Below are 16,279 nucleotides of genomic sequence, written 5' to 3'. Positions count from 1 at the left end.
ATTTGAGAACCCGAATGTCTCTGGTTCTTACCAGCTGCTACATAAGCTAAATTTCCACCAAAACAAGCTGTGCTCAACACTCTTTCATACTCATCAGCTTTTTATTCCACACATGCATTTTCTCTTTCAGTTTCTTCAATTTCCATTTTCATTTGCACTTACTCTACCTTGTGCTTCCTTCGCAATTTCAAGATGACTACTCTAAGTCACAGCTGAGCAAGAACTGTCTCTGCACTCACAGAAAGTCCTGTCTAAAAAAAAGACTGTCAGTGTTTGTAAGCTTTTTAAGTCAGAAATAGTTATTTACTGTTTGCACAACACCTAAAGCTATGGGACCTCTAACCTAGCTAAGGTCTTTAGTCAGTATTGCAATATTAATGTTACGTAGTGATTTTAAATTGATAATGTTTTTGCCTTCTGTTGCATATGCAAGAAAGTGTGTTCATGTTAATTGACAGATGACTAAACACCACTTCTTTTTATCATTCCCATCTTATTCCAAAATGAGAATATAGAATAATTGCACAATCACACTGTTTATTTAATATACTATAAGATGGCAATAACCTCCTCCACCTCCCAAAACATTTCTGTGGATAAACAATGACTTCTAGAGAAAGCTATTTTACTACTGTCTTTCCATTACTGACAGAAATATGGACTAGGTGATTTTTAATATTGATAAAACCTAGCATATGGCTGTGACCTGGCTCTGTGGAAGCCACCCTGATGGTTCTACAATCTAACCCTCAGTTCTGGAGAAATTATCAGAGGAAGGAAAAGCTCTTTCTCCACAACCAGCCCTCCCCAGGGCAGCACCCATTCCATGTTGTGGGGCAGGAGGAGCTCTGTTCCCTGCCTTTTCTCTGCCCATCCCAAATAGTTCAGCTGCGTCCACCCAGTATTACGCAGGCTAGTGGACACAGCTGAATCTCTTGAATTACTGCTGGTAAGTGTTCAATTGCTATTTCTCCAGTCTTGCTTACATGGTGTTATTACTTACGCTGTTGGTTGCTGCTGGAACTACTATCAGTGCAGACTGAAGGGACAGTGGAGGGAGACAAGATGGCTTGACAGATGTCTGCTGAAATTTGGGAAGTGGTGCTAACCATGGAAAAAATGAGCGTGTTTGAGAATTGCTAATAAAACATAGCCGAACATAGTGATACTTTCCATGACTTATGCCAGAGCTAGATTTAAAAGCTGGCACTAAAGAACATTTCTTCTTACCAGCCTTATAGGTTCTTTCTTTGCCCATGTACTCTGCTCAAGAGTGCCTGGTACAACACAGACCAAAGGGCTTCACAACTCAGGATGGATAGGCATTATATGGAACGTTTTATTTTTTTAAAAAACTCACCAGCCCCTTCAACAATTACCCTCTCTTCAAAAATGGTAGATTAATCTTTGGCCTTCTTCCTTCCTCCTGCATGGGGAATATTTGGCCAACCCTTGGAAAAAGAGTCCAGTTTGAGAGCAGCCAAAATTACAAAATAATTATAGCAACAGCCATGCAGCCAGCCCTCTATGTAAAAATCTTGCGTCCTTCTGCTGATAATGTCAGAGTCACCGGAACAGCCTCTCCAAAACCACAGAAAGTACTTCCCCTTCATGCCGATGCTTCTCTGTGTGCAGGAGGAAGGATGGTCTTGTGGCTCGCAGAGACTTGGCTGTCAGCATGTGTGGCTTCTATTCCTGGTGGTCACCAACTTCTCTTGTGACTTTGGGAGAGTTACCTAACTTCTCCATCCACCAAAATGTCTGTCTGCTATACAACATAACAACATAAATCAATTTTGCTCTTTAATGTAAATACCATTGAAAAACTTAATGGCTGAGGATAGATGGGAAGCAATGTAAGAGTTCCAAATATTATTTTCATGGTGTTATTTAGTGGCATTTTAGTTCTCCTCCCCGAGCAAAATTTTCATCAGATGGGTAGTGCCTTTATATCACCTACAGTTTCAAGACACAGAGAGATAACTATTTAAATATACCTACTTTCCGTCGCCTGAGGGAGGGATGTAGCAAACACAACCAAAGGAAGCACATCTCGAACTCACTCCCGCTTCACCTTCATAGTTAAGCTAATTTTCAAGAAGAAAGATAGTAACATCGTTCATACATGTTTCTTGTAAATCCCTCTCCAGGCAACTGCTATCAGATAAATAGTCCACATCAAACAATTACTGACAATTTTCAGTGTATGGCTCATTTAGTTCTAATGGACATATCTCAAGATACCACCAGCACTGTGCAGTGTAATAGGTGTCTGGCTAAGTGACACGAGTTACATGGCTCATATGAGGGAGCAGCTATGTTGGTACACATACCTTTACTCCTAATTCCCAGTTATAACACTGACTTTTACAGAAAGCCAGCTGATGGACCTATGTGATGGTGCTTACCTGGAAAGATGACACACAAGGAGGTGGCACACTGGCCACATTTTTAAATATTTTCTGCAGGTTAGAAACAATTGTTTTTAGAAAAGTTTGAATACCACACATTGGCAGAGGCATCAGGGAGGCTTCCACTGATAGTATTTGATATAAAGTTGAAGGCAGCTCCTACGTGAAACAGGAGCAAATAAATTTATTCAATCTTGACATTAAAGAAAAAAATGTTACTTTAAGTAAATAACCAGGCAACCTTGAATTGTAACTTGCAATTAAATTTGGAGCTCCTGTTCACATCCTAACTCAACAGAACAAACTTCAGGCGGCTACCTGAAACTAGAGACAGAAATAAACTCAGTCTGAAACACAGAGGTTTAAAAAAAAAAAAAAAAAAGTTAGAGATATAATTCCTTTTCCTCACATCATGCCTTTTTCTCTTCAACTCTGGTGCTGCCTAGCTTAAGGCATTGCTATAACAATGCAAGAAGTGATGCCATCCCAGTGAATTGCAGAGGGTTTTTTGGTTTTTTTCATCAAAAGTACTGTATTGATCACCATTATCTATGACTTGCCACCCAGTTTCAAAAATAGTTCATATTAAATTAAGCTCTTCAGCACTCAATTACATGTTTCTTTTCACATTTTAATTTCTCAGACAGAAGCAAGGTGGAATTGCAATCTAAAACATTCTGCTGCCTTGCATTATTCAGAACTTTCTACTGAAATGATTCCAGATCTGTTACAGAAATAGTAATTCTGGTTTTGTTCATGGAGCTACCATGCAAAGCTTTTGCTCCTGAAAGCCCACTATACATGGAATTATCTGGAAGTTCCATGTGCACTGCTAGCATGAGTATGCAGGGTGTGCTGAAGGTTTTGCGATCCATACCACCAAAACTAAATATTAATGCAATTAGGATAAATCTTCAAATATGAACAAGCTACTCAGGTCTGCTTGTCTGAAATTCTAACACAGTTACAACATTCTTTTGATATTTAGTATTTCCTAAGTAATAGCAGATGTGGACACAGTTTTGTATTTTCCTTTCATACTACAGTAGGAAAGGCAAGTCGAACTGCCATGTTTGACTGAAAATATGGACTATGTAAAAATTAAATTCTTTCTCAGCCAAACTGGTATTAACAGCATTGCTTTCAAGCTAGTCACTCCCTCCAGTGAAAATTGTTTTGTTCAGTTAAGACCTGTTAAGACCATCTGACCATTTTCCTGCAGCATCTATGTCAAAAGAGTCAGCTCTGTGCAGAAAAAGTATGGAAGCTGTTAATGGGATCATTCTGTTCATTTCCACTGTCTTAGCTCCCAGAAGCTTCAAGAGCAATCATAGAGACTAAAAGAGAAAATTAACTTTCAGAAATTATTTCAGTGCAGTCATGAGAGCTATTGTTACTAACGAAGGAGAAGGGTTGTTTTCATGACACAATTTGAGATGTTACGGTGGCCTTCCTTTTGTGGAGGTCAACCTGAAAAGCAGAAGCAGAAGCAATTAATCTACTTTTTCCCCACATGCATTAAATTCCTATTCATTGACACTTGTTTTTCTCAGATCCTCATTCCAGAACATCACATATTCTACGTAGACCATGAACACACAAAACTGCTGCATGTATCTTTATCCTGCCCAATCTGTAGGCTCATTAGTACTGTCCTGAGGGAAACACTTTGTTGTAACTCTTCATTCTCTGTTTTCATCATTTGAGAAACTTCCCAGTAAATGCCATCGACTCCTGCTGTTTACTGATTAAATGAATTATCAAAGAAAGTATTTAAAGTGTGATCAAATGGGGGTTGTTCAAGCTCTTCTTCTTTACCTCACCACTACAGCTAATAAAACCCTACAAATTAGAAACCAGAAACTCAGTTATTGTGAACAGAAAAGGACACAAAATTTCCCCCACTTCACATCCAGCTAAGCAAAGCAAAACTAAAAGTAAAAGGTTCCCCTTATCACAAAGGCACAGTATCAGTCATGGACATATAGCAAGGAAGGAGAAAGGGGTTTTGGCCAGACACTTAGGAGGAGTGTGACTGAATAACTAGATGTAAGGAGTACATTTGAATACTGTCTGAGAACCTTCTGATTTTTTTGCTTGAAGTTCTCAATAACTTTTAAGAATGGCATTAATTAACACCTGAGGGAATATTCATGCATTTTTCATACACAAAAACAATCTGCATGCAGAAGCCATCCAGACTCTCCCAAAGTGACTCAATCTGAGCAGAGCTAGTCTGTAAAGAAAGGACTTTTCAGCCCACGGACTCGTCGCCAGAGAGAGCACACTGTAGGCACTGGGGAAAAGGAGTTTTAGCTGGCTTAGGTTAAGTTGATACAGAAGGCCAGTGCCTACTGGAGAACAAAGAAGGTGCTAAACACATACCGCTTTAGTGCCTGAAATCTTTTCCAAAGGTCTCTAGTAAGTTTTAAAACACAGTAAATGAAAATTGCCTTTTTCACTAGAAAGGGAAAACATCTGACATGTTCTTAGGAAATAAGCTATTAGAAATTAACAGGAGTAAAGCAGTCTAAAGACAAATATTGAAATGTCTGTATGTACACAGATACAAGAGAAAGGCTACTTCAGTCTCTCAGCTTTGATATCTGCTGCCAGATGTTCCTTTTCTATCTCTTAAAATGAGCACTTTTTAAAGGAGATTTCCTATGGAACCATATAGAAAATAAGCATAAGGTCTTAATCAAAACACCCCGAATTTTTACATCTTTTCTTTATGTCTCCATTGCAGGTTTAAAGTTTTTCCACTAGGAGTTTAAGACCTTAAACTTCATTATTTATATTTATGTACTGATACACAACTGCAAACTGAGGTTCAACAACATGAGCTACGAGTATAATCTTGAACGCTGTAAATTTCCTCACTTTGTCAGTTTAAGAGAATTTAATGAACTATTTATTACTGACTTAAATTCTTGAAACCTCTTTGAAACTGAACTATGCTTATGTCTTGATTCTATAATCAGATGGTGATGCATCAAAATATGCAATCCCTAAAAATGGAAAAAAAAAACAACCAACAAACCACTCTCTGGCAGATCAATAGCTTTAAAAGTATAACTGACAAAAAGTAAAATCCCCTTACAAACTGTTTCATTTTGTACTGGATTGATCACTGCATACATACAATATGCACCAACCCCTGCTGTTAAGTACCAAATACAAGCAGAACACTTCAATCCCATATAAGCAACTTCACATACAGCTCAAGAAACTGGGAAAGCGGGCAGCTGCCTAGTGTAGCAGCCTGCAATGGGGGATAAACTGCTTCAAGAATACAGGTTAATAACCCTTATTCCCATGCTGGCTACTCATGCTGTAAGTCCTCCTGAACCCTCTAAGCAGGTTCTTGAACTTCAGCCTGGGGAAAACAGTGATAACTGTGAGGATGCAGCTCATGCTCTAGCCCTGTTCCCACCCTGGTGTCCTGCTGAGGCTCTGGGACAGCGCCCCCGTGGATAGTTTGGAGTGTGGAGGAATGCTTTTCGCGTGACATCCTCTCCCTAAGGAAGCACATGAATGGATTTCATACAAGTAGTTGAAAGCCACCAAGATGCTAAGAATTTCAAAATTGAAGCTTACTTAGAGAGGACGTGAGAGGTAACTATCTCACTTCTGGAAAGCAACTTCCAGACAGAACTACTGGGCTAAAGCCCTTACCTGCCTGAGCCCATGAGCACCACTGAAAGGCTTTTGTTGAGTTTTGGTCACTTTTAAAGTAATGCCCATACTCAGCAGCTGTATTATAAATCCCTTGAGTGTTTATATTTCAACTACTAATAAGATACACTTGAAAGTTAAACAAAAAGCCTGTAATTACAAGTTTCAAACAGTTCCATAGAGCAACAATTTCTGGGGATAGAGATGCCTAGAGCATTGGCTTCTTACCACGCAGCTTTCATGGCGAACTCCAGCCCTAGTATCTTTACATGGAGCAAACCACATGAAAGTCACCTTTCACGCATCTGGGAATCATCCAGAACTTTGGGGATCTTAGATGCTGTTTGACTTATTTCTTACAGCACAATGGGAAATTAAAGGAGATGAGCACACAGAATTCCTAAAAAATAATTTACATCGTTTTGGGTTTTTTTAATATTAACACTTAACTAACACGAATGAAATACCAAATTATTCACTGAAACTTTCTCACGAGAAGTTACTGTGGCCAGCCGCGAATGTCAGATTTCAGCCTGGAATGCTGATCTGAGCCTTTACATTTGCCTACATACTTCATTTAGGCTCTAGCCTGCATTGCTCAGGCATCCCAGGTGCGCAGACTCCAGCAGAAACTGACACAGAATCACGATTCCGGTGATGAAATACGCTGTCCTGCTGACTGCTAAAGGACAATTAGAAATCTTTTGTCTTTGTGTTTATTTCAGTCCTAAGTGACCTAGAGCAGTAAAGGACTCTCTGTGATACACGTTGCAACAGATTTGATTTATTCTATTTTTAAGCAGTGTCTCAAGCCATAGGAATCCCTTGGGGAGATTTCTGCACTTGTCAGGAAAAAATTGCTGACCTTCAGCCTCAGATTTCGTCTGCTCACTTCGATCCCGTCTTCCCCTCACTCACCTCCCCCTCTTGTCCGCTCCCCCCCTGCGCACTCAGAGCCTCACGACTACAGACTGCGGCATCGGCTGGGGCACGGCCGGGCGCTTAGCCACTCAAAGCCCGTCTCCAAACCAGTTACAATTACCAGCCTCCTGCAGATTTGTGTTAATCCTCTCCCTGAGGCCCTTGTCGATTTCCTCGCTCCCCTCTGTCAGCGGGAACCTGGCGCCAACCGCACGCTCCTCCCAGAGCCCGACAGCTCCCGCAGAGCCGCCCGCAGGACGCAGGAGCCTCTCCACAGCGAGAGCTCCCGCCCGTTCCCGCCCGCGGGAAGGGGCGGGGGCGCCCTCTGCTGGGCCGCGCGGGAGCTGCCGGCCCCGTGCGCGCCTGCCCTACCCGGGCAGCCCGGGGGAGAGCAGAAGCCAAGCAAAAAAAACCCCCGAAAACCCAAAAAGCAAAAAAAACACCCCAAGCCAGAAAGCAAGCAAGCCAGCAACAACCAAGCCAGAAGGGCCAAGGAGCAGCTGCTGACGGCGCTGCAGCCCCGCCTCGGCGCTGGGAGGCTCCTGCATGGAAAGCCCCCTGTAAAAACGGAACACGGTTATTATTTGTAATTCACAGAGCGCAACGGGACCTCTCGATCCACACGTCTTCTCCAAGGGCGGAGAGTACTTGTAGTGAGAGAAGACAGAAGTTCAGGTAACCAAAAGATTTTAAATAATTAGGCTCTGTAGTTTCGTGCTGCTCTCTTCCTCCAAAAGCAAAATTTACTACTGCAGCTCAGCGGGTTCCCAGCATTCTCCGAGAGTGAGACAGAGATGTACATACTCTTAACTCGCAGTGTTACAGATTGCTATAGAAGGGTGAGAAACACTGCTGCCAATTGAAAATAAACTAGGAGAAATGGCTAAAAAGAATAATCAAGCAGGAAGCCAAATTTCTTTTCAGAGATGAAAGACTATCTTTAAGATTAATGTGAATTTATCCCAGCAGGCAACTTTGGCAATCAACTTTTTGTAGAGCATGCTTGCTTTCCTGCTTCCAACAGGTTTCTTTTCACATTGTAGTACTACTTTAAGCACTGAACTAACAGAAAATCCCTGCAGATAAAGCTTGCACTACTTTAATAAGGGCTGTTGTAGGCAGCGGTCTTAATTTTTAATCAGAGTATTATTTGTATCATAGCACAACCCAGGCTACACACTGCACTGTCACAGCATGATGGTAGTCCCAGAAAGCTTAACACCTACCAGACAAGAAAGTACAAGGACCTGAGATGCCAAGAAAGGACATACATAAGATCAGTAGCAGAACTGAGATGAAAATTTCCATCTGCCAGTCTCTCCTATCTACAGGATCACACTGTTTCCTATCAAAATGTCATACTGGGGAAATGATGAGTGCCATTAGATTACAGCCCAGCAAATGTCTCCCAGCAAGGTACCGACATTAAGTACAAGTCTGCAGGAACAAGCGAGAATACTAAATAAATCTTCTCCTTTATCTCTTTTTTCTCTAGGATAGAGAAAGCATAGAAGACTGGATAAGCAAAGTAAAACCAGATACTCCTTAAGGGACTAGTGAGCAACATTTGACGTCTAAGCCAAAATAACTTCAAGGGGATGGCAGTGTCGTGACTGATTCAGAAGTGCCCCTACTCCAGCTCCAATTCCCTGTGGAGAAATGCAACACTGCACTAGCATCTTTTTCTCTGCTGCACAGAAACCCATCTTCTGCCAAACTCTGGCTGACTGGTAAAAGCAAAATTAAACATTTATGTGTCAGATCAGGTGTATGCACTGTCACTCATTCATTAGTACTGACACTTTAATGAGGATGGGTTACAATTGGAGAGTCCATTATTGCTGCCATTCCATAGGCAGAGAGCTTTGGGTGAGCAAGTCAAGGCATTTTGGGGAACCCAGGAGTTTTCCACCCACATAGCACAACCTCTTCCTAACCCATAAAGAGTAACATCATCTTGTTCATAACAGAAGTAGCTAACTCTGACCATGGATGAGTCAGAATTTTATATCCTTCCTCATCACTGTCAAAATTTGCAATTATAGCTCATTCTTTCTTCCCTAGTGAAACCTTTGCAAAATCTGACCAGCTAGTGAGAAATAAGCAGCTACAAACTTGGGAAAGGAATTCTAAAATGCAGCTCTTCCCTATATACTGCAGGCAACCTTTGAGCTGACAGTAGAAAGCTTTACATCTGAGAGCCACCCAAAATGTGAATTGCTAGCTTTAGTGTTTATGGAACAAAAGTGACGCTTTTTGTATGCATCTATTTTCGGAAGGATGGCTTCAGAGATACTGCTAGGATTGAGACAGTAATCTGTACCACCAAGATTACTAAGAAATCCTGTTTGCAAACCAAGTCCTGTTAAACCACCCCTACAGTAACCTGGCCTCTGAGCTTCTCCTCCTTTAGTCAATTATTGCCAGGCCCAGACTATTTGAAAGGTTTGCTTAGCATTTTTACACTGGAAGAAGCATGACAGAGACAGACACACACCACAGTAAGCTGATGAAGCTATTTGGCCTGCAATTATCAGAGAAGGTCATAAAAGACGAGCAAAGAGTGCTGACTTTAAAATCCATGAAGCTATATGCTATGTTAACCTAGCAGGTGCCCAGCTAGAGCCATGCATACATACAAAAATCTGCAGTAAAAGAAGTATCAATGCAATGAATGGAACAGCTGGAAGAGGCAGAGGCTGTTGTATCTACACAGCAAGCCAGTTGAAGTTGAGGAATTTTTTTAAGTATGGAAAGTAAAACGGCCCCATTACCAGCCTGCATCACACACAGTACTGATGCACAGGGAAGGCTGCAGGAACATGCCATCAGAGACCCTTTGCTAGCAGTAACAGCAATTCAATAGTTCGCATAGCAAAATCTTATTTAAACCCTGCTCAAGCATATCTCTACTTTCCCAAAATAACTGAAGTAAAATACTGAAAAGAACAAAGCAGTAATCCAAGGATTGAACATGGAAGTCAGGGTGCTAAGCACAAATGTATACAAAATCTGAGGTGTTCAGAGAAAGCTGGGCTGTGCAAACTGGCCAGCTGCCATTGATGGTACGTGCAAAACACTTCTTCCACAGAGTACCATGAACATCCGTGAACTATCTACTGAACTTCCAGATCTCTCAAGGCACCTGACAAGGCTCACTCTGATCTGGAAACTGGCCTCCAGGACACAGCGTGTTCCAGGGCGAGGTAAAGCTCATGATGATCACTGATTTGTCCAGCATCCTCCAATATACTGATGAAGCTGCATTTGGTTCCACAGCAGGAAAAGCACAAAACTAATTCCTACAATAAAATAGATTTAGAATATTAGATTGGGTTGGGAGTGGAGGATAAGGATCCTGGAGGTGTGTCAAACACACAGGTTGTAGGGTAAACAGAAGGGCATTTGTTAAGGAGTCCAAAGGTGGAAATGAATGGGGCAGTGCTGGACTATGTCCAGCCTGGCTTAGCTTGGAAGTGCAGAGCAACTGTGTCCACAATACAAATCAGTGGCTGCACCATGATGTAGTGGGGAAATCTGTAACATTTAGTGAGCAACCATGAGAAACATTCTACCTGCGCTCAGTTAGATGGTGTTTTAATGTTGTGAAATGCAAACATGGTGCTCTCAGTGCAGACCTCGATAGCAGCATAATTAGGAAATACTGAAATACAGAGTATCATTTTTACTCCTCAAAAAGAATCAGGTAAGTTTCATACCAACCATTTTTTAGTAAAATGCCAGTAAGTATGGTTAAAGAACCTTTATCCTCCATGCCAGCTTATCTTACTGAGAAACTAAAGGATGTTGACACACAAAAATCATTTTATTAAAGCAAAAAGAAAATAACATTATAGGGACTCTATCTTCTATTTCACATGGTTTTCATTAGAAGTAAAAATAGCCATGTAAATTGATACACAGTCTAGATTCTTTCAATACCTTCCCTAAAGGGAAGATGACGATTCTTGCTTTTTGTAATTCACACCCGAGTGCATTGCTCCCACAGGTTGTTAGGTCATGCTGCCACAATCACCACTAAAAATATGGCTCAGATGCGTTTATTCTGCACTGTTATAAACTGTTTTTCCTTTACTGTAAAAATAACTCCAAGGAATGAACTCAAACGTTCAGCCTAGAAAAGCCATTCCCCCCTACAAATCAGTATTACAACATAACGGTAGATGGCACTGCTCGAATTCAATCTGAAACTGCACATTTCTTCCAAACACAGCCAAGACAGAGGGGCTGTTAAGACTCACCAGGGAGACACTGGTTCATGCACGACACCAGCTAATAACAATTAAAAAAACATGGGGGGGGGGCGGGGAGAGAGAGAGAGAGAGCTTCCATATCAGTGCTTTAGCAAGAGCTAAACTACAGGTCAAATATGTTAGCAAAAGGCTTAGTTTAAGATCGCGGGAGTACCCATTCAGAAGTTCATCTACCATACTCCCATCTTTCAACTTGGTGTCTTTTGCCCACACCTACTTCAACAGGATGGATACTAGATACTCTGCTTTACATGAGCCTAGAGGGGACAAGAGCATTCTGGATTTTAGTCTGAGTACTACTGACAAGTTATTCAAGAGAACCTATTGGCTACTTCTCCTTGACCTCATACTTTCAGCTCACAGAGGAAAGGTCTGCAGGGACAGCAGCTTTATTGTTTCAAGAGTGTTCAATTAAAAGGCCATTCTGGAAACTGCTCCAGCTACTACACAAAGCAGATGCACACACCTGGTGCAGAGAAGAGGTTTTATATGTATATAGATATATGCAAATATGTATTTGCATACACACTAATTTTTTTTTTATATACACCTATGTAGTACATACTACACTCCTTTGTTAACCCTTTAGCAAAACAGACTCAAAGTCTAAGAGCTTAGGTGCACAATACCCAAACATTTAGTTAGTTGTCAGAACACAAATAATTTTTACCCTGAATTGCACAAATATTGACAAAAAAGAAGTAATTTTTCTACACATTTTCAGACACCAGGAGGGCTTAGAAGCTAGACATAATTCACACAGCAAGACTGACAATATTCCAAAATCACTTTGTGTTGAATATCCAGTTCTCACCAATTATGTTCTCCACAATATACAGTTTAGATCAGTATCTTGTTCTAATGTAAGCCTTAAAAGCCATCCCCAAGACCACCTGGAGATCAGAAAGGGAAGCATTTCAAAACCACACTTCCTTACATGGCAAATAGCCTGCAGGTTAAAACATTCTTCATATTTTAGTAGTTTACGTGTAGCAACATACTGCAACGCACTTCCTGCTATACCTTCTCTAACCTTCAAATATTAGAAGGGAATGAAAGATACCAATACATTCTGCTGCATACCAACGAGTGCAGCTAGCTCATAGGTTTGAAATGAGACAGTGAAGAATAGAAGTCATCTCAACCTGGGCCTCAGAAAGCTAATTTGGGCATCAGGGAGGTCAACACCCAGCCTCACCTGGGTAGTGCAGCAGCACCCAGTGTTCTTTTGCAGAAAGGAAAGCTTCCAAGTGGGTTTCGGTACACAGTGTTCACCGTGGCATTTCCACTAGCAAGCATGCAAGACACCTTGGGCCTGGGCTGGTGCCATTGTGAGGAACGCCACTGCTGCAGCAGGCATATCCTGCCAGGAAGCCCACCACAGTCAAGAGGGGAAGACACACACTGGCAGCCCTGTTTTAAATTCCAAGCCATTTCTGCAGTGTTTTCTAGCGTTAATGGTACTGAACAGCAGTCACACCCCATGTGTACCTTGAAAGGAAAACAAATAAAGCTTTTCCTTTCCCTTCTGGCCCTCTTACATATAGGCCTATGCATAGGAAGAATTGTTTACTCAAGGAACACCCCAGAAAAGCTAAGAGTTGTTAGGGATCGGTTTGGACGTGGATGCACAATTCCTGAACCTCTTATTAACTTACCAATGACACTGCATGATTTACATCCTCTTCGTGCCTCAGTTTCTTTAAGTAAAGAGGCAGTAGCAAGTTGTATGGCAATATTTTTTGCATGATCTAGGGGGACCATCTTTGCAAACATTTTGAAAAATAGTAAACACCTAGCAAAAGATAAGATACAGAGGAAGCGTGAAAGATTCTTCTGGACTGTAGAATTCAATAAGTTTCAGACTAAACTTTTTAAGACAAGGGACACAAGTAGTCAGCAACCTACATATCCATCACCACTAATTTAAGAACTCAGAATGCATTATGGAAACACACTATTTCAACAGATAATGAAAATACATTGGTGGAATACACTAAAAACTAAAGGAACAAGCTTGAAGAAATGGTTGAGATACTTGCTTAGCATTCTATTTCCCTTGGCCAACACACAACAAACTTTAAAATTATAGTAAAAATATTTTTATAAGGGAGAGAAGTATGCTGCCCTAAACAGACTGCCTGTCCATGTGTTTTTGCTACCTCAGTGTTATTTTAACACAACCTGCACGTAGTTGCAAGCAGTTAGAAATAATGGTACTACCTGCATTGCAGATCTGAGCTGTTTCAAAAGCCAAACATCATACGTGCTGCCTGTATAATAACCCCTATATATCAAAAATCAGGACCAGACTTTGATAAAAAGACTGCAAATTCAGTTTTCCAAAAGGCTAACTTGAAAGCAGTATTTTAAATACCTGTGCTACATTTTGTAGCAGTTTAGATTTTCTTTTTGGAGGGGGTGAGGGAGACCATCTAACTTGGACATCTTCGAGAGCACACGTTACCACTAGATCACCGTGAGAGAGATCACAGCCCAGCCTTTCCAATTGCAGAGAATTTCCAGTTAAAAGCATCCCTGCCTCAAGTAGAATTGAATGTCATATTGTTCATTTAGTCAGGAATCACACACCAAGCATCTACTTCTTCCGTTATTTAAAAGGAAACTTCTAAATCTTATGTTACAAGAACTGTATTTGCAGGAATCAGGGACAAGAAAAGCCTCCCTAATTTGTTTACAATTACCTTTAACATTTGAAGGATTGGTGTGAAAAACTCATAAGTAATTGTCAAAGCTGGCTACTGAGTATGCTTTTAGTAGGATAGCCATACTACACAGGCAGAGTAAAGGAAGTCAATTACCCTGAAAAGATTTTATGTTGATCCTTTGACTAACAAGTAAGATTAACATCAAAGCAAGACAAATATTAAGAATACAAGCAAGTATGTTTGTCCTGATTGTTAAGAGTTCTGCCACCCAGCATACACAAAAGCAAATAATGGTGTAATACTGTTCAATGAACAAGCAAAAATACTAAACATTATGTGACCTTCCATTAAGCAATGAGACAGCTAGAGTTTTAAACAGGATGACAGTAGACTAATCTCAAACTAGGTTTTCAAATATCAACATAATAGCAAAGGATAGGCTAGTGTCAAATTTATTTTTAGGAAAATTACCTTCATTTTTGATATTGAGTATTATGCATATAGTACAATAAAGAAGTGTCATCTATCAGGCCATGATAAAAAAAACCCAAACATCAGCACACTCCAGCCAGATAAGGAAACAAACATTTATTAGAAACTGGTAGTTTTATAGAGCTAAAAAGGTAAACATACCTTTAAGAGACAAAGAATACACAACTGAACACAGTCATCATAAAGGCACATCATGAAAAATTAAATTTGCAAGACCCCATCTTTTCAACATTTGAAAACATCATTACCGTAATTTTCAATACTCATAATGGCACTTACACACTATAAACAAAATGGACCAAGTCTAGAAGATAGACACTGCTAAAGTCATCTCCACATCACACACACAATACATTTGCTCATTGGTCACAGTCAAACAAAATGATTGGGAACTGATCTCACAAATCCCACAAAGATAAAAGAATGTTGGCAAAACCAAGAAGCATTCAGATCAGAAAGGCATTGTACATATGGGTGATTTGGATAGAATAACTTTTTGGTTTTTTTAAAAAGTGGGAAGTCCAAAAGACACAGCTAAAGCTGCCATTTTCTGAAATCTGATAAAACAACATTTTAGAATATGAATTTTATGGAGTTGTTATATATCAGTTTATGGAGAATAAGCATCGGCCATGGAAGCACTGAACACAGGTTTACATCTGATTGCTGTTTGAAAAACACGGCCCAAACAGTATGTGGAACAAGGGAGGTTCAGGCAGTTATTCAAGTTTGCTTGCTTATTTGTTTGTTTAAAAGAAAAAGTAAAAAAGAGACCCTTAACGACCTTACAGGAACAAAGTTCTTCCTTCCTTCAGTAATCCAATTTCAAGAAGTGGTCTAAGAGCAGTTGCTTTTAGAAAGTCAAAATAAGTACAAAGGTAATCTTGAATTTACAAAGATTAAGCCACCACACATCACAGAAAGCAGAAAAAGCGTGACAAAATGAGTTCGGCAATAATTGTTAGTCTATTTCAGTGTTCAGGCCTGAAGGCAACTGAAATGTGGCATGCTTCACCACCCCTCAAAAAAGTAAGTAACTTTGGAAGTACTTGTACATGGAAATACCTACTTTCTGCATTGAGGAAGTGCTGCTTTGGTTTTTGAGGAGGAGCTGTTTCTCAAGCACTAACAAGTTCTGTGTGTATGCTTTGCTTGCTTCATTAACATCAACCTGATGGGCACCCGAGATCAGCAGTCCCATTTGGTCACTTGGACAAAATGCCTCAGTGTTTTACTATCTGAACTTCACACACACAGCCAGTGTGCACAGAAGACTGAGGGAATGAGGATTTATCTCACATAACAAACCTGTAAAACCTTTACATAATAATGCAATTCTCTATTGGCTAAAAGCACATAGTGGACCGTAGCCCTCCAAGTAGGGAAAGAATGGAGACTCCAAAATGAGAAAGATTTCTCTCCCCAAGGCAGCTATGATGAGCTCCACTGTTGGCTGTATTACAATCACTAACAGCTTAATACTGGATCTTACACCCCGTTTTTAAATGGCAACTTGCACTTCTATGGAATGGATCTAGTAACCAAGTTTTTTCTGTTCCTGTATATCATAGATCCTATAAAATGTGCAGCTGTAACCCAAAGCTTGTCATGGTTAATGGTGCTAACATTTCCAAGTGCAACGAAAAGCAGGTCCAGTGAAGCAAGTTATGAAAATCACTGATTGTATTACAAAAATATTGTGTAAATCCATTTGAGGTATTCTGATACCGTGGAACAGCAGTTTCCCAGGCTCTTATTCTTTAAAAACAAAAAAAAAGGTTAGCCTGAAGATAAAGGTGATGGGTTACATTTTAATGTGTTACTCCATCCTTGT

This window comes from Haliaeetus leucocephalus, unplaced genomic scaffold (assembly GCF_000737465.1).
Source record: "Haliaeetus leucocephalus isolate CR32 unplaced genomic scaffold, Haliaeetus_leucocephalus-4.0 Scaffold166, whole genome shotgun sequence".
NCBI classification, from domain to species: domain Eukaryota; kingdom Metazoa; phylum Chordata; class Aves; order Accipitriformes; family Accipitridae; genus Haliaeetus; species Haliaeetus leucocephalus.
Note: the sequence above shows the minus strand (reverse complement) of the source record.